The sequence below is a fragment of the Pristiophorus japonicus genome, chromosome 22 (assembly GCF_044704955.1).
Source record: "Pristiophorus japonicus isolate sPriJap1 chromosome 22, sPriJap1.hap1, whole genome shotgun sequence".
NCBI classification, from domain to species: Eukaryota; Metazoa; Chordata; class Chondrichthyes; family Pristiophoridae; genus Pristiophorus; species Pristiophorus japonicus.
Window position 1 is genome coordinate 39,571,404 of NC_091998.1, and position 26,223 is coordinate 39,597,626.

The window sequence follows — 26,223 nt, forward strand, 5'->3', positions numbered from 1 at the left end:
GTGACTCCACAGGTGGATTCACAAAGGGCCTCTGTACTGACAGTGGTTTCAGTGTGAGGCATAGAGTGGGCTTAAACTTGCAGAGATGTGACAGGGAGAATTACATAATGGGTCTGCACCCCGCAGGGGGAGTCAAAGAGAGGAACCACAAATGCAGAAACTACACAAGGGCAGTTATAGCGCGTGTCTGTACTTTGAAAGAACCCAAAGTGAGAGTCACCGAGTGGGTCTGTAGTTACAGAGACTCCAAAGATTGAGTCACAGAATCGTTCTGTACTTACAAAGACTCCACAGGAGTGTCACAGAGCGGGTCTGTAATTACAGAGGTACCACAGGTGGAATCGCGAAAGGTTCTGTACTGACAGTGATTCATCAGAGTGAGTCACAGTGTGGGTCTGAAATTTCAGAGTCTACACAAGCGAGTCACAGAGTGTGACCTTACTTACAGAGTTTACAGAAGCAAGTCACAGAGTTGGAAAGTACTTACTTTGGCTATACAGGGGAGTCAGAGTGGATCCACAATTGCAGTGTCTACACATGGGGATTGACGGAGTGTTTCTGTGCTTAGAAAGTACAAAAATTGGGAGTCACAGACTGGTCTGTACTGAACGAGGCTCCATATGGGGACTCAGAGTGATACTATACGTACAGACTCCACAAGAGCTGTCACAGAGTGCTTCTGTACTTAGGAGACTCCACAGGTGGAGGCACAGAGTGGATCTGTCCTTAGAGACGAAACACCAGAGTTACCGAGTGCGACTGTACTGACAGATACTCCAACATGAAAGTCACAGAGTAGTTCTGTAGTTACAGAGACTACACGTAGAGAGGTATAGAGTGGGTCTGTAGTTAAAGACTCTATAGGTGGAGTCACAGAGTCAGTCTGAACTGACAGAGTTTCCATTGTACCAGTCACTGAATCTGTCTGTACTGACAGAGACTCGACAGGGGAGTCACAGAGTGGGTCAGTACCGAGAGACTCGACAGGAAGAGTCACAGATTTGGTCTGTACAGACAGAGACTGCACAGGAGGAGTTACACAGTGGGACTTTACTCACAGAGACTCCACAGGTGATTGACGGAGTGGCTCCATATTTAGAGACCACACAGGGAAGTCACAGAGAAGGTAGTTACTTACAGACACAGAATGAGAGGGAGGGAGACATAGGGAGGGACACATGCAGGAGGGAGGGCTTTACATTCGTGGGACATGGGCACCGTTTCTGGGGAGTTGTGACCTGTACAGGACAGACGGGTTGAACCTCAACAGAGCTGGGAGCAATATCCTTGCGCAGGGATTTGCAAGTCATGTTGGGGAGGATTTAAACTAGCTTGGCAGTGGGGCGGGAACCTGTGAATGGATTCAGAAGGGAGAGAAGCAAAGCTGAAATTGGAAAGCAGAAAATTATAAAGTGAATTTGGAAGACAGAGGAAACAAAGGCTAGGAAATAAACGATGAGAGAGTTTGGCAGTGCTAAATGCTATCTACTTCAATGGAATGAGTATCGGGAATAAGGCAGATGAACTTAGAGTACAGATAGACACTTGCTGGTACGATATTATAGCTATTACTGAGACATGGCTGAAAGAAGGGCAGGAATGGCACCTCAACATTCTGATTACATGCTTTCAGACGGGATAGTGAGGGGTAAAAACGGAGGCGGGTCGCAGGATTGATTAAAGTAATAATTACAGCTGTGAGGAGGGATGACATGTTAGAAGCATCATCAAATGAGGCCATATTGGTTGAATTCAAGAACAAAAAAGGGGCGATGACATGGCTGTGAGTGTATTATCGACCTCCAAAGAATCAGAGGGAAATAGAAGAGCAAATTTGTAGGCAAATATCTGAGAAGTGCAAAAACTATAGGGCCATAATCGTAGGCCATAATTTGACAATTCCGAAGGACAGACAGAAAGGAAAAGGAGGTGGTGTAGCTCTGTTAATAAAAGATGCGATCATTGAGTTAGTGAGAAGCGATATTGGCTCAGAGGATCAAGATGTTGAATCAGTTTGGGAATAATAATGGGAAAAAGTCGCTGGTGGGCATAGTCTATAGGCTTCCTAACAGTAGCTACATTGTTGGACGGAGTATAACTGGAGATATAATGGAGGCTTGTAATAAAGGAACGGCAATAATCATGGGCGATTTTAACCTTCATATTGATTGGACCAAGCAAATTGGTCAGGGTAGCCTTGAGGAAGAGATCATAGAGTGTATCTGGGATAGTTTTCTTGAGCAGTACGTTGCAGAACCAACCAGGCAGCAGGCTATCTTAGAGCTGGTACTGTGTAATTAGACAAGATTAATAAATGATCTCCAAGTAAAGGATCCTCTCGGAATGAGTGAAGATAACATGGTTGAATATGAAATTCAGTTAAAGGGTGAGAAAGTTAGACCTTAAACCAGTGTCCTATGCTTAAACAAAGGAGACTACAAAGGTATGAAGGAAAGTTGGCTGAAGTGGACTGGGAAAATAGAACAAAGTATGGGACAGTTGAGTAGCAGTGGCAGACATTTCAGGAGGTATTTCATAACTCGCAAGCTAAATTGATCCCAATGAGAAGGGAAGACTTTAAGAGCAGGAATAACATTCCGTGGTTAACTAAAGTAATAAAGGATGGTATCACATTGAAAATAAGGGCACACAATGTGGCTAGATCTAATGGGAGGCTAGAGCATTTGGAAACTTTTAAAAGCCAGCAAAGAACGACTAAAAAATAATAAAGAAAGGGATGTTATATTATGAAAGTAAACTAGCACGAAATATAAAAGCAGATGGTATGCGTTTCTACAGGTACATAAAAAGGAAAACAGTGACTAAAGTAAATGTTGTTCCCCTAGAGGATGAGACTGGGGAATTAATAATGGAGAACAGGAAAATGGCAGAGACGTTGAACAAATACCTTGTATAGATCATCACGGAAGAAGACACTAAAAACATCCCAATAGTGTATAATGAAGGGGCTATAGCGAGGGAGGAAATTAATATAATCAATATCACTAAAGACGTAGTACTTGGTAAAATAATGGGACTAAAGATGGAAAGTCCCCTGGACCTGATGGCTTACAAGCTGGAGTCTTAAAAGAAGTGGCTGTAGCGATAGTGGATGCAATGGTTGTAATCTACCAAAATTCCCTAGCTTCTGGGGAAGTCCAAGCGGATTGGAAACCGCAAATGTAACGCCCCCGATTTAAAATATGAGGCAGACAGAAAGCAGGAAACGATAGACCAGTTAGCCTGACATTTGTCGTTGGGAAAATCTTGGAGTCCATTATAAAGGAAGCATTAGCAGGACATGTGGAAAATCATAACTCAATCAAGCAGATTCAGCATTGGCTTATGAAAGCGCAATCATATTTGACAAATTTGCTGGAGTTCTTTGAGGATGTAACGAGCAGGGTGCATAACAGTGGATGTGGTGTTTTGGGATTTCCATACTGCATTCAATAAGGTGCAAGATAAAACGTTATTGCACAAGATACAAGTTTACTGGGTTGGACGTAATAGATTAGCATAGATAGATGATTAGCTAACTAACAGAAAGCAGAGCATCGGGATAAATGGGTCATTTTCCAGTTGAGAAACAGTAACTAGTGGGGTGCTGCAGCGATTGGTCCTGGGGCCTCAAATATTTACAATCAATATTAATGACTTGGTTGAAGGGAACGGGTGTGATGTAATCAGGTTTGCTAATGATACAAAGATGGGTAGTAAGGCAAATTGTGAGGAGGAAACAAACAATCTGCAACGGGATATAGATAGAGAGGCGAGTGAGCAAAATTTGGCAGATGGTGCATAATGTGCTAAAATGTGAGGTTATCCACTTTGGCAGAAAATATATTAAAGCAAATTATAATTTAAGTACAGAAACATTGCAACATGCTGCAGTACAGAGGGACCTGGGTGTCCTTGTACATGAAACACAAAACGTTAATATGCAGGGACAGCAGTAATCAGGAAGGCAAATGGAATTTTAGAAACAGAAATTTTTACAGCACAGAAGAAGGACATTGCGGCCTATCGTATCTGCGCCGACTGACAAAGAGCCGCATAGCCCTTGGTCAGCAGCCCTAAAGGTTACATATAAACCGATGAACAATGACGGAAAGGAAAAGAGCACCCAGCCCAACCATTCCGCCTCACAGAACTGCAACATCACATATACTGAAACATTCTGCACTCCACCCCAACCGGAGCCATATGATCTCCTGGGAGAGGCAAAAACCAGATAAAAACCCAGGCCAATTTAGGGAGAAAGAATCTGGGAAATTCCTCTCCGACCCATCCAGGTGATCGACACTAGTCCAGGAGATCACCCTCCTGCAGTACTTACCATTATATCTATGCCATCGAACAAAAGTTCATCCCAATTACCAACATTAGGTCCGTAACCTTGCAGGTTACTGCACTTCAAGTGCCCATCGAACCATCTGTTAAAAGTGATGAGGTTTTCTGCATCCACCACTCTTCCAGGCAACGAGTTCCAGATCCTCACAATCCTCTGCTTAAAGAAGCTCCCCCCCCCCAACTCTCCTCTAAACCTTCCAACAACCACGTTAAAACTACGCCCCCTCGTTATAGACCCTTCGACCAATGGACATAGGCACTTACTACTAGACCACCTTAATGTGGTCTACTTTCAACCGCCTCCGTTACAACGAGAACAAACACAGCCTATCCAAGCTGTCCTCATAACTAAGATTCTTCATTCCAGGCAACATCCTAGTAAATCTCCTCCGCACCCTCTCCAGTGCAATCACATCATTCCTATAATACGGCAACCAACACTGCATGCAGTACTCCAGCTGTGGCCTAACCAAAGTATTACAGAATTTAAGCATAACCTCCCTGCTCTTATATTCTATGCCTCGCCCTATGCCTTCTTAACAGCTTTATCCACCTGGCCTGCTACCTTCAGGGATCTGTGACGAGCACTCCAAGGTCCCTTTGTTCATTTACATTATTAAGTGGCCTACTGCCTAATGTGTATAGCCTCTCCTTATTAGCCCTCCCAAAGTGCATCACCTCACACTGCTCTGCCCACCTGAGCAGCAGATTCTCCTGCATCCCATGACTTTCCTCTTCATTATCAACCACACAGCCAATTTTAGTGTTGTCTGAAAACTTCTTAATCATACTCCCTATATTCAAATCTAAATCATTGACATATACCACAAAAGCAAGGGGCCCAGTACTGAGCCCTGTGGAACCCCACTGGAAATATCCTTCTAGTCACTACACTACAACTGGTTGGCAGACAGGAAGCACAGTGTCAGGATAAACGGGTCCTTTTCAGAATGGCAGGCAGTGACTAGTGGAGTGCCACAGGGCTCAGTGCTGGGACCCCAGCTCTTTACAATATACATTAACAATTTGGATGAAGGAACTGAGTGTCATATCTTCACGTTTGCAGATGACACTAAACTGGGTGACGGTGTGAGCTGTGAGGGAGACGCTAAGAGGCTGCAGGGTGACTTGGACAGATTAGGTGAGTGGGCAAATGCATAGCAGATGCAGTATAATGTGGATAAATGTGAGCTTGTCCATTTTGGGGGCAAAACAGCTAAGGCAGAATATTATCTGAATGGTGGCAGATTAGGAAAAGGGGAGGTGCCCAGAGACTATGGTTCATCAGTCTTTGAAGGTTGGCATGCAGATACAGCAGGCGGTGAAGAAGGCAAATGGTATGTTGGCCTTCATAGCTAGGGGATTTGAGTACAGGTACAGGGCCTTGGTGAGGCCTCACCTGGAATATTGTGTTCAGTTTTGTTCTCCTAATCTGAGGAAGGACATTCATGCTATTAGAAACATAGAAACATAGAAAATAGGTGCAGGAGTAGGCCATTCGGCCCTTCGAGCCTGCACCGCCATTCAATGAGTTCATGGCTGAACAGGCAACTTCAGTACCTCATTCCTGCTTTCTCGCCATATCCCTTGATCCCCCTAGTAGTAAGGGCTACATCTAACTCCTTTTTGAATATATTGAGGGAGTGCAGCGACAGTTCACCAGACTAATTCCAGGTATGGCTGGACTATCATATGTGGAGAGCCTGGATCAACTGTGCCTTTATTTACTGGAGTTTAGAACGATGAGAGGAGATCTCATAGAAATATATTAGATTCTGACCGGACTGGACAGGTTAAATGCAGGAAGAATGTTTTCAATGCTGGGGAAGTCCAGAACCAGGGGACATAGTCTTAGGATAAGGGGTAGGCCATTTAGGACTGAGATGAGGAGAAACTTCTTCACTCAGAGAGTTGTTAACCTGTGGAATACCCTGCTGCAGAGAGTTGTTGATGCCAGCTCATTGGATATATTCAAGAGGGAGTTATATATGGCCCTTATGGCTAAGGGGATCAAGGGGTATGGATTAGAAAGCAGGAAAGGGGTACTGAGGGAATGGTCAGCCATGATCTTATTGAATGGCGGTGCAGGCTCGAAGGGCCGAATGACTTACTCCTGCACCTATTTTCTATGTTTCTATGTTTCTATCCAGCAATTAGTACCCTTTGCTTCCAAGAGCCAAGCCAATTTTGGAACCAACTTGCTACGTTACCCTGTATCCCATGAGTTTTAACCTTCATGACCAGTCTACCACGCGGGACCTTATCAACAGCCTTTCCAAAGTTCATTTATACTACATCGTATGCACTACTGTGGTCTTTATTGCAAGGGGAATGGAGTATAAAAGCTTTGAAGTCCTGCTACAACTGTACAGGGTATTGGTAAGGCCATACCTGGAGTACTGCATACCGTGTTTAAGGAAGAATATTGATGGCTGTTCAGAGATGGTTCACTCGGTTGATTCCAAAGGGGTTGCCTTATGAAGATAGGTTGAGTAGGTTGGGCCTATACTCATTGGAGTTTAGTAGAATGAAAGGTGATCTTATCGAAAAATATAAGATAATGCTCGACAAGGTGGTCGCAGAGAGGATATTTACACTCATAGGCGAACCTAAAACTAAGGGACATTGTCTCAGAATAACGGGCCGCCCAGTTAAAAGTGAGATGTGGAGGAATTTCTTATCAGAGGTTTGTAAGTCCTTGGAGAGCTGTGGGTCATTGAATACATTTAAGGCGGAGATAGACAGGTGTTTGAGCGATAAGGGAATAAAGGTTATCGGGAGCTGGCAGGGAAGTGGAACTGATCAACCATGTTCTTATTAAATGACAGAGCAGGCTCTATGGGCCAATGGCCTACTCCTGCTGATATTTCTTATGTTGTTATGTCGTTATGTTCATCGAGCTAAACATTCCACATAACACCGGAATCCTCCGAAACACCATCCCCCCACCTCGTGAATGATGGCAGGTTTCTCGACCACACTCTCTGACTTGGATCCAATCCCAAGCTTTGATAACTCTTCTTGATTTGCTGCAGCCCTGAATGCTCCAAATTCCTTTGATCCGCCAGTTGCAGCTGTATCTTCAACCTCCGAGGCTCTGAGGTCTCAAATTCCGTCCCCAATCCTCTCCACCACGCTTTCTCCTCCTTTAAAACACAGTTTAAAACTTACCTCTCTGACCAAGCTTTTAGTGACCCGTCCTAATATCTAATTATGTGGCTCGGTGTGATGTTGTCTGATTAACGCTCCTGTGAAATGCTGTGGGTACTTTTACTTCCTAGCTATATAAATGCAATTTCTTGTTGTTCCAACTTTGATGAGAGCTTATTCATAACAGAACAACGGAGGGTCATTCAACAGGGCAAATAACTTGCGGGCAATAAAGATGTTGCATACCAAAAATAAACATTCCCTTTGTACCTGGCACGCCCAGCCCTGTTGTGTGGCCACCTCTCAACTGAGCCACTGCCTTTTTTACGTGCAGCCTGGCTAAATTATAATGAATAAAAATGGTGCGCCACTCAACATTGATATCAGAGATGATCGTCCTTTTTGATTATTGCACATTTTTATGCTGTCAAAGATTGCAAGATGCATGTCAGTTTTCAACAATGTTAATTCTGTTAACACAATTTATCAAAAAGCTCAGACTGTTAATTAAAGATAGATCTGTATTGAAAATGTCACATTTGTGCATAATTCCTTTCTCCAAAACGTTAGTTTTTGTTGTCGTATTCCTCCACCGTTAGGTAAATTCTTGTGTCCACATTTATTTGGAAATTTCCAATGTAAACATGTCACTCTGTAATTACACCCTTCTGTCAGTGGTGGCGCTGCAAAGATTCAGTTTTGCATTTCCATGGAAATCTTTTGACTGACTGTGCTTACGATATTCGTATCACATAGGGAGCGGGAGGATCTTCCTGCATATGTATAATGTACTTAAGACACAGGCAGTAACTCTGCTATAACTTGGCCAAACTTAAATGTGGTAACATTTTGGGACCCAGCATGCTTCACGAGGCCAAGAGACTAGCTGCTGTGAGAACTGTTAATTAAAAACTGCTGAACTCTGCAAGTTAGCTTTCGCACAGACTGTGAGCAAAAACAAACCAGTGAGCCATCATGGAAAAAAGAATGCAGATTTGCAGTCGATGGCCAAACCGATGAATAACTGACTTTTGATAAGAAGGAATGAAAAAAAATGTTTGTCTAGTTGTATATATTCAAAATGGAAAGATACCAGGTTTTTGGGTATAAACAGTACTCGCTGATGTTCGTGCGTACGGAATGTTTGCTTGATTTTAAAGTAAAGCTATATTATTGTATGCTGAGATAGAATCAGGGAAGTATTGTATGTTACACTTCTGTGCGAACTTATTTGTAGTTTATTGTTGATTTTAAATAGAAGTACGTGAATATTACTGTATGCTAAAGTATAAACAGGGAAGTAACATATACTACAGTTCTGCGTGAACTTACATGTAGTTGCGTGCTGTTTTTCTGTAAAATAAGCTTGTTTCACACATACTTTGGTGTTTGCCTTCTCTGTTCGATGGGTATGAACTCGGTAAACTGTCCGATGGAGCGAGGTACCATTTACGCATGTCCTACAGGTAGAGGGGGAGGGATAATTCCCACACCTCTTACAACGGGGAATCTTCCTGAAAAGAAATACATTGATACAGCGCCTTTAGCGACCACCTGATGTTTCAAAGCACTTTGCAGCCGGTGATGTACTTTTGGGGTGTAGTCACTGTTGTAATGTGGGAAACGCCGCAACCACTTCGTGCACAAGCAAGCTCCCACAAACAGCAATGTGATAATGACCAGATAACTTTGTTTGTTATGTTGATTGAGGGATAAATACTGGCCAGGAGACCGGGGATAAATCCCCTGCTCGTTTTCGAAATATTGACATGGGATCTTTTAAGTCACTTTGTGGGCAGACAGTGCCTCGGTTTAAAGTCTCATCCGAAAGACGGCACCTCTGATCGTGCAGCACTTACTCAGTATTGCACTGGAGTTTCAGCGTAGATTTATGTGCAAAAGTCCCTGGAGTCCTGCAGTGTTTACGGTGTTTATAAGACACAGGGAGCAGGGCGAATCATCCTGCTGTGTTTCCGAGGTTGTTAAGGCACAGGACCAAGTGGAATTTTCTGACTGTGTTTACAATTTTACTAAGACAGACGGGATGAATCCCCCCCCCCCACTAACCAACCTGAGGTCATGGCTCTGAGGCAGCTACCGTGTCCCCAACACCATCACCCTGTTTGTTTGGTTGGCATTGCTGAAAATTACTGATCTCATACATGAAGAGTGGCCACATAAGATAACTATAGAAGTTACTGGTACAGTAAAACTGGCAGCAGTCGCAGGTGAAAATGAGTGAAAAGCCGAGTAAATATTCTCCTTCTCCCCAACCCCCACCGCTATATCTACCGAGAGGGAACAGCAGTCATGTATCAGAGGCCAGAGTGCGACCAAGCACCAAGTTTTCTGCTAACGTTCAGTATAGTAACATGCAGAGACACATTCTCATTACTAACACAGCTACTGCTAGAAAACCAAACAAGTCATTGTGAAGCTAGCCCGCAAAGTGGCTCTTGATCTGTTATATTTCCAGCCGTGGTCATGGAATTAGAATTTCATGCTCTCCTGTCTGTCTCTTTCTCTTCTACTTTCTCTCTTTCTCATTCACCCTCTCATTTCCCACCTTATACTCCCCTTCTCATCCTCTCTCTCTCATTCTTTCACTTTCCCCAGTCTCACACTACCCCTCTCTTCTAGTCTCATGACATTGTGACAGCGTCAGCGAACGTAATGGAGAGTGTGTGGGTGTGAGTAGGGGAACTGAGAGAAGGAGAGTGAGTGTGCAAATCAATGAGTGTGTTACAGAGAGAGAAGTAGAATGAGTCTGAGAAATAATGGGTGTGTTTCAGAGTGAGAAGGTTAGTGAGTAGGTGAATCTGAGTGTAACTGCCCTAACTGTCCTTTGGTCAAAAGGCATGGTCCTTTCCTCCTTCCTGCTACTCGAATACGCATTTGCACCAGTCGGGATCGTTGCCTTACCTGACACTTCTAACTGAGAATGACCCAGACCCACTAGGATATAGGACAATAACTGGAACTGCAGGAAGATCTATCCAATCATGTACCTCCCATACCCTCCCTGCGATGCAGTCAGGAACCTGGTAAATTCTGTAGCCAGCACAGGCTAAGCGCAATCATTTTCAGTTTCCATGGTTATGACATAACCCAGAATCTTGGTAACAAGTGTTCGAATTAGAGTCTGATTTTGAATCTGCTTTAACATACTTCTCACAGGAAGGAGACCAAGCTAATAGTAAATTAACAAGAACATTTAACCCTTTGTAGTCTTGTATCGGTCGGGACGTTTAAAGAATGTGTGAATGTATTGATTGTATCCATTTCAAATTATTCTGCATTCAGATTTTGTAAAAAAAAGATTTTGAACTACAATTTAAGTTAAGCTGATGTGGGAAAAACTGAGCAAAAAATTTGATTCACAAAATATAAAGTTTCCATGTACGATTTAACCTTTGGACTTGCAATTTCTATTGTGAAATTTCCAAAGCAGTTTGGTTTGATTTATGTAAATGTGAAATGGATAACAGTAGCCACGTTCTGGCAATTTGAGTATCTGTCCCTTATCCGTACCCTCGGTCTCCTGCCGCTCAGCCATTTTCCTTAGCAGGTCCATAATTTGCCTTCAATTCGGTGGCTTCTACCTGAGACAACTGTATTTTATGTGGATCTTGATCAAATGCCTTCTGGAAGTCCATATAAATAACATCCATAGACATTCCCCTGTCCAGTACTTTAATCACCTCTTGACAAATTCAATTAGTTTTGTCAGGCATGACCTATCTTTGACAGATCCATGCTTTCTCTCTCTGATCAACTGATAATGTTCGAGGTGTTCAGGCACCCTTTTCTTAATTATGAACTCCAGCACTTTCCGATAACAGATGTTAGGTTAACTGATTCAAATTACCCAGATTTTCCTCACACGCCATTCCTAAATCGTAGCGTGACGTGATTAATTTTCTAATTCTAAAGGAACCGTTCCTGACTCGAGAGAACATTGGAAAATTATAGTTCGGACATCTGCTTTGTGTTCACCTTCTTCCTTTATAATTCTGGGATTGGAACCAGCTGGTACTGGGGATTTGTCATTCTTTAGTGTCATTATTTTCTTCATTAATGTTATTTTTATGACATTAATTTTATTGAGAACCTGTTCCTGGTTCATTATCAGTTTTCTTGGGTTTCACGCCATGTATTCCTCTTCTTCGACTGAAAATACTGAATCAAAGTAATTTTTCAGCATGTCTGCCATTTACTTATTGGCATTGACAATATTATAATTTCAGTTATTAAGAGGCCAACATTGCTCCTGACTCCCCTCTTTTTCCCAATGTAATTGTAAACATTCTTCATATTAATTTCGATATCCCTTGCAAGTTTCTTTTCACGCTCCCTTTTTGTAGCTCTTTGTATCTGTTTTGTGACCCTTCACTGTTCTTTGTGCCTTTACCATTCTTCAGGTCATCTGTTAGTTTTGTATGCTTTTTCTTTCAGTTTTATGCTGCACCGTACCTCCTTAGTCGTCCATGGCTGCTTTCTTTTTGGTAAGTAGAGCTCTAGAGCTCTTGCCCCTCAGGGGTATAAACTGGTTCTGTATCATGTTAAATTATTTTTGAACCATTTCCCACTGACCTTTTGTCATTTTACCCATTAATAGATTTTCCCAGTTTATTGTGGATAGTCTCTGCCTCATCTCGTTGAAGTCGGCCTGAACAAAATACTAGAATCTGAGCAGCTGTTTTGCATTTCTTCCTTTCCAAAGCTATGTTGAACTCGATCATGTTATGCTCGCTATTGTATAACTATTCACGCACAGATAAGCTGTTGACTAAATCTAGCTCACTGCTCATTACTTATTCTAATATGACGTGCCCTTCTGATGCCTCCATGCCATATTGCTGCAGGAAGCTATCCCCAACACAGTCAAGAAATTTACTATCTTTCTGACATGCTTATTCAAAGTTATATGTCAGTTAATATTCCCCATTAACACCACTCTGCATTTGCTACAACCAATTTATAAAACCTAGCACTTTACAGCTGCTACACAGGGCCACATACTCACCTCACACTGCAATCTTAAATCATTGTATGTTTCATAATTCAACCATGAAGTCACCACAACCTTCTTCCCTCTATTTATATCCTTTCTTGTCATTGAAGTGCTTTCATCCTTAATCAATAAGACTACACCTCCCCCTTTGCCATTTTCCCTATCTTGCCTGTAGAGCTTATAATGTGGTATATTTAGTTCTCAGTCCTGATCGTCTTGCAGCCATGTCTCAGTAATGGCTACAATGTCATACCCTCCAATTTGAATTCATGCCTGCAGTTTTTTCAATACATTCCTTATGTGCGTTTGTATAAAGAACACTTACTTGGGCTACACACCTTAGCCTGACCTTCAGCTCTAATATTTTACTCACGTGGTCCTTATTTCTGTCTCCTGGTTTATCGTTTTAAAACTTTTAGTTTCCCTTTATCTGTAGTCCAGACATAGACAGCTTGTGAAATGGGCGGATGTGTGGCAGAAAAGTGCAAAGTGATCCATTTTCTTCGGCAGAACGAGGACAGGCGATTTAAATTAAACAGTAAAATTCTAAAGTGGTTGCATCAAAAGAAAGACTTAGGAAATATGCGCACAAATCGTTGAAGTTGGCAGGGTAGGTTGAGAAACAGATTATAAAGCATACGGGAACATGAGCTTCACAAATAGAATAAAAACGAGGAAGTTATGATGAACAATTTTGAAACACAGGTTCGCCCTCAGTTGCAGTATTCTGTCCAATTCTGGGCACCAATTTAGGAAGGATGTGAAGGCCTTAGAGAGGGTGCAGGAAAGATTTACGAGAATTGTTCCAGGGATGAGGGACTTTAGTAATGTGGAAGATATAGAGAAGCTGGAGAAGTTGTTCTTCTAGGAGCAGAGAATGTTCACAGGAGACTTGATAGAGGTGTTCAAAATCACGATAGATCTAGAGAGAGTAGATAGCGATAAACCGTTCCCATTTGTGGAAGGGTCCAGAACTAAAGGACACAGTTTTAAGTTGAATGCCAGAAATGTCCAAAGGTGACATTAGTATTTTTTAATGCAGCAAATGGTTTTGATCTGATCCCGCTGGCAAGAGCACATCGAAGATCTCCTTAATTGAGACTCTGCCTTTGACACGAGTGCCCACGACTCCCATCCCGCAGCATTACCTGCCACCCTCTCAGCAAACCCCAGACCTGCATGAAGTAGAAAAGGCCATCCATCAGCTCAAGAACAACAAGTCATCGGAAGCAGGTGGAATCCCCACCGAGGCACTAAAGTATGGTGGAGAAGGATTATTAGCATGAATGCATAAACTAATTTCTCTTATCTGGAAGGAGGAGAGCATGCCGGCAGATTTCAGTGATACCGTAATCGTGACCATCTTCAAAAAATGGGGACAAGTCTGACTGCAGCTAGTACAGAGGAATCTCCTTGCTGTTGGCCACTTGTAAAGTCATCACTAGAATCTTCTTCAACCATCTTCTCCCTGTGGCTGAAGAGCTCCACCCAGAATCACAATGCTGATTCCATCCACCAAGGGGTACAACGGACATGATCTTCACCATGCGGCAACAACAAGAAAAATGCCAGGAACAGCACCAACCCTTGCACATGGTCGTCTTTGACCTCACAAATGTCTTAGACACTGTCAACCGTGAGGGACTATGGAATGTCCTCCTCCGTTTTGGCTTCCTGCAACCAGTTGTCACCATTCTCCGCCTGCTCCACGATGACATGCAAGGCATGATCCTGACCAACTGATCCACAACAGATCCAATCCACGTCCGGACCGGGGTCATGCAGGGATGTATCATCGATTGTCCTTGCTGCAATGCTCCATCTCACTCTCAACAAGCTCCCCGCTGGAGTGGATCTACAGTATAGAACAATTGGGAAGCTGTTCAACCTTCGTCGACTCCATGCTAGATCCAAGTTCATCCCATCCTCTGTCATCGAACTACAGTACACAGATGAAGCTTGTGTCTGCGCACATTCAGAGCCCGAACTTCAAAGATCGTCATCATCTTCATCGAGGTGTATGAAAGCTTTGGCCTTACACTAAACATCCGTAAGACACATATCCTTCAGCAACGTGACCCAGCCTCATGGTACTGCCCCCAGTCATCAAAATCTATGGCGCGGCATTGGACAATGTCAAACATTTTCCAGACTTTGAGAGCCTCTGATCAGCAAGCGCAGACATCAATGACGAGGTCCAATACCGCCTCCAGTGTGCCAGCACAGCCTTTCGTCGCCTGATGAAGCGAGTGTTTAAAGACCAGGTCATCAAATCTGGCACCAAGCTTATGGTCTACAGAGCAGTAATGATATCTGCCCTCCTATATGGCTCAGAGACGTACACCATATAAAGTAGACATCTGAAAGCTTTGTTCAAGTAACACCAGCGCTGCCTCCACATGATCCTGCAAATCTACTGGGAGGATAGATGCACCAACATCAGTATTCTCAATCAAGCCAACAGCCCCAGCATCAAAGCACTTTGCACACTCGTCCACCGCCATTGGGTGGGCCACATCATCTGCATGCCCGGCACGAGACTCCCAAAGAATGTGCGTTACTCGGAACTCCTAAATGGCAAGTGAGCCCCAGCTGGCAGTAGAAACATTTCAAGGACACCTTCAAAACCTCCTTGATAATTTGCAACATCACCACCAGCACCTGGAAATCTCAGACCCAGGACCACCCTAATTGGAGGAAGACCATCCGGGAGGGCGCTGAGCATCTCGTGTCTTGTCGCTGAGAGCAACCAGAAACCAAACGCAGATAGCTGAAGGAGCTTGTGGAAAACCAGTCCACCACATCACCCTTTCCTACAACCACTCTCTATCCCACCTGTGACAAAGTCTGTAATTCCCGTATTCGATTGTACAGTCACCTGAGGACTCACTTTTAGAGTGGAAGCAAGTCTTCCTCAATTTCGAGGGACTGCCTATGATGATGCTGAAAAAACGAGGATGTTATGATCGCCCTCAACTGCAGTATTTTGTCCAATTCTTGGCAACAATTTCGGAATGATGTGAAGGACTTTAAGAGGATGCAGACAAGATTTACGAGAACTGTTCCAGGAACGAGGGACTTCAGTAACGTGGATAGTATAGAGAAGCTGGGTTTATTCTCCTTAGAGCAGAGAATGTTGACAGGAGATTTGTTAGAGGAGTTTGAAAATCATTCTGGATCTAGAAGACGACGGCTTGGAGTCGTCTTATACTCCCAACCAACATTTACTTAATTTTTAAGCTCTTAACGAACTTTTAAACTTATTAAACAATTTGGAAGAACTTTTAAAACTTACATTTTAGACTCTCAATCGAAATACTTTTAAATATCTTTTATTGATCTACCTCCCTGAATTTTAACAACTTTTTGAAACTTTTTAAATTGAGGCAACTTTTATAATCTATTATTGATTTACGTCTTAGACTTTTAACAACTCTTAGAAACTTTTTAAAAACCTTTTTGCAATTCTTAGAAACTTTTAAAATAAATTGGGAATCTTTATCAATTTTTAACTTTTAAAAGAACTTTGGAAGCCACCTTCCTAATGCCTGACTCCCAACCTAGCCTCGGGCCATCTACCATCTATGGCGCTACCCAGAGCCGAGTTTGCGGCCAACACTTTGCCATTTGCAATTAGGCTTAGAGAGCTGTGCCTCCATTTGTCTTGGACCCCTTGCCACTGGACCAAGACCTCGTTCAGCTAATCCCGTGTGGTTGCCGGTGTGCAGTGGCCACCCACGTTATAAGAACTCACGCACAGGCATCTTCCAATTCGTCCATATGAAGTTCGGGACCTGGAACGTCAGGACCCTCATGGACAATCCCAACAGCAACATGCCAGAAAGCAGCACCACAATAGTTGTTCGGGAATTTAGAAGTTTTGACATTGACATCGCCGCCCTAAGCGAGATCCGGCGAGCAGGGGAAGGCCAGTTGAAGGAAGATGATGGTGGTCACACCTTTTTCTGGAAAGGGAAACCAGAGGCAGAATGCCACCTTCATGGAGTCGGCTTTGCCGTCAAGAATGAGTTGGTCGACCACCTCAAAGTCTCCTGCTGTGCGGTTAATGAACACCTCATGATTCTCCGTATCACCCTATCTCAGAAACAATGTACCACAGACATCACTGCATATGTCCCTGCACTCGATGCAACGGATGAGGCTAAAGAGGGTTTTTATTCCAACCTTGAGACATCCTTGTCCTGTGTCCACACGGGCGATAAATTGATCCTCCTGGGTGATTTTAATGCCAGGGTTGGCAAAGACACAGCCCACTGGGGAGGCGTGATTTTCAAAGAGGGGGTAGGAAAGCCAACTCCAGCGGTACCCTACACCTGACAAAATGTCTAGAACATGAAATCCTCATCACCAACACTCTGTTCCGCCAGAGGGACAAATAGAAGGCATCGTGGCAACACCCTCGCTCCAAACACTGGCACATGCTCGACTATGTCATCATCTGAGCCAGGGATGGCAAGGATGTGCGCATTACCCACGACATGACAGGAGCTGACGACTGCTGGATGGACCACTGCCTAATCCAATCCATCATTAACATTAACATTGCCCAAAGCAGAGGGGACAGCAGAAGCAGTTCCACAAAAAAGTTAATGTCAGGGCACTTAGAGACCCAGCCAAGAGTGCCCTATACAGCCAGTGCCTCACAGCCAATCTGGCGTGCTTAATGACCCTGAGATGATGAATCCCCATAGCGTTTTGTCCGACCTCCAGGCCTCCATAATCATTGCCACTGAAGAGACACTTGGTCAATCAACCAGAAAACATCAGGACTGGTTTGATGAAAATAATCAGGAGATTCAATAGATCGCAAGCGCAAAGCATTTCTGAGCAACAGCCCAACTCGGGAGCTGCAAAACATCATTACAAACGGCTCAAGGCTCAGGTCCAACAAAAAACTCGGGACCTAAAGAACAGGTGGTGGATGGAGAAACACAAGAGATACAACAACTGGTCGATAACCACGATATGCGAGGATTCGTTGCTGCAGCCAAGGCCACCTACAGTCTAAACTCCCAAGGCCCCACCCCACTTCTGGCCAATAACAGGGAAACACTCATCAAGGACACCGAGACTGCCAGGGCTCGGTGGAAGGAGCACTTTGAAGATCTCCTCAATCAAGACTCTGCCTTTGACTCGAGTGTTCTCGATTCCATCCCGCAGCATGCGACCTGGCACCAACTCAGTGAAACTCCAACGTTGCACGAAGTAGGCAAAGCCATAAAACAGCTTAAGAATAACAAGGCTACGGGTGCGGATTGAATTCCTGCTGAGGCGCTAAAATATGGCAGAGAGGCGCTGTTGGCGTGGATACATGACCCCATCTCTCGCATCTGGAGGGAGGAGAGCATGCCAGGAAATCTGAGAGATGCAGTGATTGTGACCATTTTTTAAAAGGCGGACAAGTTCGATTGTGGAAATCTCCCTGCTTTCAGCCACTTGGAAAGTTGTTGCTCGAGATCTCCTCAATCGTCTTCTCCCTGTGGCCGAGGAGCTCCTCCCAGAATCACAATGCGGATTTCAACCCCTACACGGCACAACAGACATGATCTTTGCAGTGCACCAGATGCAGGGAAAATGCAGATGCAGCGCCAGCCCTTATACATGGCCTTTTTTTGATCTTACAAAGACCTTTGATACTTTCAACCGTGAGGGTCTATGGAACGTCCTCCTCTGTTTCGGATGCCCCCAAAAGTTTGTCAACATCCTTCGCCTGCTTCCCGGCATGCAGCCCGTGATCCTTACCAATGGATACATTACAGACAACCCACGTCAGGACTGGGGTCAAAGAGCGTTATCACTCCAACCCTCTTTTCAATATTTCTCGCTGCTATACGCCACCTCACAATCAATAAGCTCCCCGCTGGAGTGGAACTAAACTACAGAAGCACTGGGAAGCTGTTTAACCTATGCCGCCACCAGGCCAGGTCCAAGATCACCCTAACCTCTGTCGTTGAGCTGCAACATGCAGACGACGCTTGCTTCCCTGCACACTCAGAGGCTGATCTCCAGGATATAGTCAATGTATTCACTGAGGCATATGAAAGCATGGGTCTTATGCTTAATATCCATAAGTCCTCCACCAGCCTGTCACTGCCGCACAGCACTGCCCTCCAATCATCAAGATCAATGCTGCGGCCCTGGACAGCGTGGACCATTTCCCATATCTCTGGAGCCTCTTATCAACAAAGGCAGACATTGATGCGGAGATTCAGCATCGGCTCCAGTGCGCCAGTGCAGCCTTCGCCGTCTGTAGAAAAGAGTGTTTAAAGACCAGACCCTCAAATCTACCACCAAACTCATGGTCTACAGGGCTGTAGTAATACCTGCCCTCCTGTATGAATATGAGGCATGGAAGATGTACAGAAGGCACCTCAAGTTGCTGGAGATATATAACCAATGATGTCTCCGCAAGATTCTGCAAATCCCCTGGGAGGACAGTGGCACCAACACCAGTGTCCTCGCCCAGGCTAACATCCCCTGTATTGAAGAACTGACCACACTCGATCAGCTTCGCTGGGCAGGCCACATAGTACGCATGCCAGATACGAGACTCCCTAAGCAAATGCTTTATGTGGAGCTCCTTCATGGTAAATGAGCCAAAGGAGGAGAGTGGAAACGTTATAAGGACACTCTGAAAGTCTCGCTGGTAAAGTGCGACATCACCACTGACACCTGGGAGACCCTGGCCACAGACCGCCCGAGGTCGAGAAAGTCCATCCACGAATACATTGAGTTCTTCGAGTCTGAACTCAAAGAGCATGAAGAGGCCAAGCGCAGGCAGCAGAAGCAATGCTGGGCAAACCAGCCCCACTGACAGCTTCGCTCGATGATGTCTGTCCCACCTGTAACAGGGTCTATTGCTCTCGTATCGAATTGTTCAGCCATCGAAGAACTCACCTTCAAAGTGTAACCAAGTCCTCCTCGATTTCGAGGGACTGCCTATGGTATGATAGGATCTAGAAAGAGTAGATAGTGATAAACCATTCCCATTGACGCAAGGGTCGACAATTTGAGGGTACAGATTTAACTTGATTGCCAGAAAGTCCAATGGCGACAGGAGTATTTTTTATGCAGCGAATAGTTTTGATCTGGAATGCACTGCCTGAAAGTTTGGTGGAGCAGAATCAATGATGGCTTTCAAAAAGGAATCGGATAAGCACTTGAAGGAAATAAATTGCAGCGCTATGGGGAAGTGCCGGGGAGTGGGATTAGCTGAACTGGTCTTGCAGAGAGATGACACGGGTTTGATACGCCGAATAGGTTCGTTCTATGCTGTAACCATTGTATGATTCCAAAAGGACCCTTAAGGTGCTAAGTGCCAGCCCTAACTTTCTGTCATGAGTTTAACGTGAAACTAATGCGCAAATGCAGCATTTTGTTGAAATTCACGAGCTTGAGGATGAGCTGTCGGTTTTGCAATGCTGATGATCAATATTCTCTCATATGTTTTGGGTTCTCGGCCCCTTTAACACGGCCCGCGGCATTTCAAATTTACGCACATTCGCGCCTTTTCCATTCAAAATCCTGTGAACAGCCTGCACAGGAGTTCCAGACAGCTGACGACGGAGCAGCACAAATCGTACAGCAACTCCTGGTAATTCGCAATTGACGAGGTCTCTTCACCGCGCCACTAGTTGCTGGATGCTGAGAGCCATTAAACTCACCATTACTTGCCCAGCAAATTCTGGGCCAATTATAGAGCCGTCCAAACAATGAGTGCTCAGATACTTGGGACTACTGAACAGTGTCGATTCAGGGGCAACCATTCAGATCAAAGGCCTGAAGGAAATGAAGTTATACAAATTTATTTCTCTGCTGTTTTAATGGGGCTGGTTACCCGTGTGCTTCACTGTAATCAGAGTCTCCAGGAACTGGTCCAGGATCTTGATACAAATGGGATGGGACTTTTTGCAAGAGAATTGCAGGGTGTACTTTTTAGGCTGGATCTGTCGTAAATATGCCTTTAACTTGCTGGTGGATATGTATTGTCTCAAGTGGACACAGACTGGCTGTTCTTGCTGGAATGAAAGGCGTTTGTCGCATATCATGGACGACTTGTTTGAAAGGCAAGTATTTACAGTGTTAACTTTCGACTGTGTGCCTGGTTGGGAAGCAGGGCAAAAAAAAATTAACATGTGTTATATTCGGCACAAGTAACGGAAGATAGTCCATCTTCAGTCACACTAATTGGTAGTCCCTCATGAAGTGTTGCAAGGTTTCACTGCTCACTGCGGACAGCAAACAACCCTTGTCGCTCATTGCACGTAATTGTCAGTCTTTATACTTGGTAACATTTATTTTCTGGGTAATTTTCTCGTCATTGCAGCGGCTGATCTCTGACCCCTGATCCCGGCTGCTGATGGTCTGTGAATCTACCAGCTGTTAGCTGCGGCCAACCCAACGCTCTCAAGAAGACTCGTGGCAGCATCAACACCGGCACAGACCAGTTGGGCCCAATGGCCTGTTTGTACACTGCAGATTCTATGTTGCACGATTCGGCCAAGGTTTGCATGCACCCATTTGACAGTATGACGTTTAAATGAGGACCTCGCTTTGGCTGTAGTGGGACCCTCGGCCGACTTCAAAGTCCCGGGCGGGAATAGCGACCTCAGGCCGGTAAGTTGACTCTGCCTGATTTCAACCCCTCTCACGTGCCATTCTTGCTAGGTGTTTAGGGGGAGAGGAGGAGGTTTAAAATCGATGAATTGTGTCTGTACACAATGGCTTCCCTGTGAGAAGTTGGAAACCTCGCTGGAGAATACATGGATAGCATAAATGAAGAGAGCCTCAACCAGCTATTTTCAAACTGCAGACCAGAATGTTGGCTTGTACATTTGCAACGTCATTTATCCTTCTGGCAGTACCTTGTGCTGCAATTTGTAGAATCATAGACGAGCACAGCACAGAAGGAGGTCGAGTCTGCATTAGCCTTTTCGAAAAGCACGCCAGTTAGTCCCGCTCCCCTGCTTTTTCCCTGTATGCCTACAATTATTTTTCCTTCATGTATTTATCCAATTCCATGTTGAAGGCCACTATTGAACCTTTATCCATCACCCTGTCAGCCTGTGCATTTCAAATTCTAAACACGCATTGTGTAAATAAAATATTTCCTCAAGTCACTTCTGGTTCTTTTGCAAATAATCTTATTATCTGATTATCTACCTTTCAGCCATTGGAAACAGTTCAACTTTATTTGCTCTATCTAACCCCTTCAAGGTTTTAAACACCTGTATCAAACCCCCACTTAGCGTTCTCAGCTGTAAGGAGAACAACACCAGCGCCTCCAGTCTATCCGTATAACTGTAATGCCTCAACCCTGGAACGATTCTAGTAAATCTCTTCTTTACCCTCTCCAAAGCACATGAGGGAGAAAGGAATAGAAGTTTATGCTGATTGGGTTAGATGAAGAACGATGGCAGGAGGTTCGTGTGGAGCATAAACGCCGGCATGGAACTTTTGGTTGAAAGGTCTTTTTCTGTAGCAAGAATCTCACATACTCGTACTGCGGGATATTGCTACGGCAGGTGTGGGACTGAGCAAATGAAGCATTCAGAACATGAACGTCACCATTATCAACGTATTTCTGCTGTTTATTCTCTTCTAACATTTGTTTTTTCTCGATGTCTGGAATCTGAAAAGGATGCAGCCAAGTATTGGCCAACCCAATCAATGCCTCTGATTCAATTTCGCCTTTTCCCAATTTGGGAATCATTCCGAACCCACAACAGCAAATCAATGCACCAACTGTCACCTTGGGTCAAGATTATTGACCAGCGCAGAGGAGATTAGATAACCACGCACACTAATGTCAGTATTGCATTCCACTGACTCACTATTTACGTCCTGAAGCTCTTTGACCCTGTACAAATTCTTGCAATTGATTGGCCAATTGTGTGGATGGTACTGGACGGCCGTGTACCGGATTAATAAATTCACTTTATGGTCCTGGGTTTCTTTTGGAGCCAGATCTGCATAGTTTGGCCAGACAAAATCCTATTGACCCGGTTTCCATTTTTTTTGGCCTGGAAATGTACCAATGGCACAATTCTCAGTGCCGCATCCAAAAAAAAGTACATGTCGTGATGTCCAGGCGCTGGTCAGTAAATATTTTTATCAGTGAACTCTGCAGTTTATTGGCATTCTGTGAACCACTGCCAATTGCCTTGAACTGAAGAGCTGTTTGATTTGAATGGAGACCAACTCAGAAATTGCCCTGTAACTGACAGTCCGAGACTCATCAAGCCTCCAATATTTCTATTGTGGGTGACATTGGAAGCCCCCATAACATCGCATGGGTCTTCAAAATGATATTGTGCCCGAATTAATTTTATCACTTAAATATGATCCCGAAGCCAAACATCAGTATTGTGAGACTGATAGATTTTGTCAACATTCGGGCTTATTTCCCCCAAACTGTGGCAGGACCACCTAGACTGCTTTCACACAGTTTGTTTTGATGAAAAATTGATTAACCCCTTAAACATCAGGTAGAATTTCCCTTCTCGAGTGCTTGAAACAGCAACTTGTGTCAATTTATTTTATCAATTCCAATTTCTTGAGCAAGTGATATCCAGCTTTGGTGGTTTTACATCTGGTATAGAAATACTTGCAATAGTGTTGCTATTTAACTCTTGCAATGCCTAATCAAAGAAACCTTCACAGCCCACATTCTTACAGCTGTCAACAAACTCTCGGCTTCCTTTAACTATTCTTCGCACCCAGACACAAGCCCCAGTGATAGTGATAATGATAGCGACAATAAATATTGTAGCTAGTATTCCCAGGATCTCTGTCGAGTGCAAGGCCATATCTCTTCTTTTTCCACTGCCGAGAAACATACAGAAATAAATAACAAACTATCTATTTTCAATCCCCAACTGTGGGATCAACAACCAAGCTGAATATTTCTGCAATATTTGATTCATATACTAAAAACTTAAATGCTGAATGTTTTCATTGCAAACGCAGAGATCTGGGAGGTTTTTAGAGCTGGGGGAGGTTGCTGGGAGGTAAGCGAGGCTACAGCGGGATTTGAACACGAAGACGTGAATTTTTATTTTGAGCTTTTGCCAGACCATGGACCATTGCACAGGGGTGACGTGTGAACCAGATTAGGTGCGAGATAGTACACTGGGTCACTGCTGAAGTTGGTCCCTAATCATAGAACATTAAGAATTGATCTTCTACTAAGACTATTAATCCATCTGAGCTGAAGGTGATATTACCTTGGAGAATTGGAAGGAGAATTAAGATTTTCTGATCCCAAGTAATTCGTCAACGTCCCAGCTCTGAAAGAGAAAGGAGTTAATGAGGCGTCACCCCTTGCCCGACAGCTCCGGAGAGGTCAAAACTGCTTGGAGATAAAGTCTTTGCGGAATAATTTGATTCTGTGTGGGATTATAGGTGCTCTGCAGTGAGTTAAAAGGCTTTAAGAAAGAAAATCAAAGAAATTCTTGCCTTTTTGCGCCTTACACGACCTTAGGATGTCTCAAAGCGCGTTGCAGCCAATTAAACACTTTTGAAGTGGAGATATGTGGCAATATAGGACATGCAACAGCTAATTTGTACACAGCAAGCTCCCACAAACAGCAATGTGCCAATGACCAGGGAAAAATATTTGTCCTAAGACACCAGTGAGAACTCCCCTGCTCTACTTCCAACAGTGGCCGTGGGAACTTATAAATCTACCTGAGAGGGAAGATGGGGTAACTGTTTATATCACATCCGAGAGAAGGCATCAACAAAACTTGGAACAACTCTCTCTGGACTGACCCTCTATCAGTGGAGTGCTCCCTCAGTAGCTGCTTTATCTCATGCTGTTCCTTTGTATCAGACTTAAGGGGGCGGAATGGATCTCACCCAGCTCGTATGTAACATGCTCAATTGAGCGTAATGATACTACTCCTGTGCCTATATAACAGACCCAAGGAGCTGAATCGTCTCCTCAATTTCCTATGTAACCGGCTCGAAGGATTGAAAGGCATAATCAAGTTCTTTTGCAACAGGTTCGAGGGCCTCCTACTATTTTGTGCAACAGACTCGATTGGGTGGCTGGGCCTCCTCCTGTTCCTATGTAACACGCTCGAGTAGCTCAATGGACACCTTCTGTTCCTATGCAAGAAGCTCGACGGGCTGATTGGTCATCTCATTTTCCTCTGTAATCGTCTCAAAGGGTGGAATTGGCAAGCGCTTTTGCTGTGAAACAGCCTTGCGAGGCTGAAAAGCCTGTTTCTTTTCCTATGTAACAGGCTCAAGGATTTAAAAGGCATGCTCCTGTTCCTCTGCAACAGACTCTAGGTGCTGACTGGCTTAATCATGGTCATATGCAGCAAGCTCTAGGGGCTGAAAGGGCTTCCTCATGTTCATATGCAGCAAGCCGAAGGGCTGAATGGTCCGCTCCTCTTCCTATGTCACAGGATCGAGGGGCTGAATGGACACATCCTGTACCTATGCAACAGGCTCTAGGTGCTGAATGGCGTAATCATGCACCTGGGTAACACACGCAATGAGCTGAATGGCTTATTCATCCTTCTTTACAACAGGTTCAAGAGGATTAATGGCCATCTCTTTTTCCTATGCAACAGCCTCCATCCCTTCCTTCGCAACAGACTCGAGGAGCTGAATGGCCTACTCCTGTTTCCTATGTAACAGGCTCGAGGCGCCTGTTTGTTATCCTGCTATTTCTATGTAACAGTCTCCTGATCTTAAACATCTCACTCCAGAGGCTCAATGCCTTGGCTTGTTCATATGTAACAGGCTCGAATGGCTGAATGACCTGGTCCTATTTCTATGTAAATGGCTCGAGGTCTGAATGGCCTCCTGTTCCTCTACAACAGGCTCGAGGGCTGAATGGCCTCATATTGCTCCTTTGTAACAGGCTCGAAGCATCTGAATGGGCTCGTCCTGTTTCTATGTAATGGGATGGAGGGCTGAATGGACCTACTCCTGTTCCCGTACAATAGGTTCGGAGGTGTGAATGCGCCATCGCATGTTCATATGCAACAATCCGATGGGCTGTTTGGTCTGCTCCACTTTCTAGGTCACAGACTCGACGGTCCGCATATCCTCCTCTTGTTCCTACATAATAGCCACCACATGTTCCTCTGTATCAGGCTCGAGTTGCTGAAAGATATCCTGTTCTTATGCAACAGTTTTGAGGTGCTGAATGGCTTCCCCTTGTAACGGTGTAACAGGCTCGAGGGGCTGAATGACATCATCTTCCTGTGCAACATGTTGGATGGGAGTGAAATGATTGGGTTAGATTATGTAGGATATCAGTACCTTAATTACAGGAATGGAAATACAGAAAGAGTGAGAGTGAGATAGACAGAGACAGAGAGATGTACAGAGACATAGAGAGAAAAACACACAGGGAAGCAGACAGAGATGAAGGGGCTGAAAGCAATGAACTGCAGCATGAGGTAGCCATGTACAAGAATCAAAGGATGGAGAGGGAGAGTTAGAGAGAAGACACAGACATACAGGCAGTTATTTTGAGAGAGAGTTGCAAAGTAGATACAGCGAGCGGGACTGAGAGCTAGAGAGAAACAGCGAGTGAAAGCAATGAACTAGAGAACATGACACACTTGTACCCTAATCAGAGGTTTTCACAGAGAGAGAGAGGATGCCAATGGTTGAGAAACACGTATTCTAATCAAAGCATGCAGAGAGAGAGAGAGCGAAAG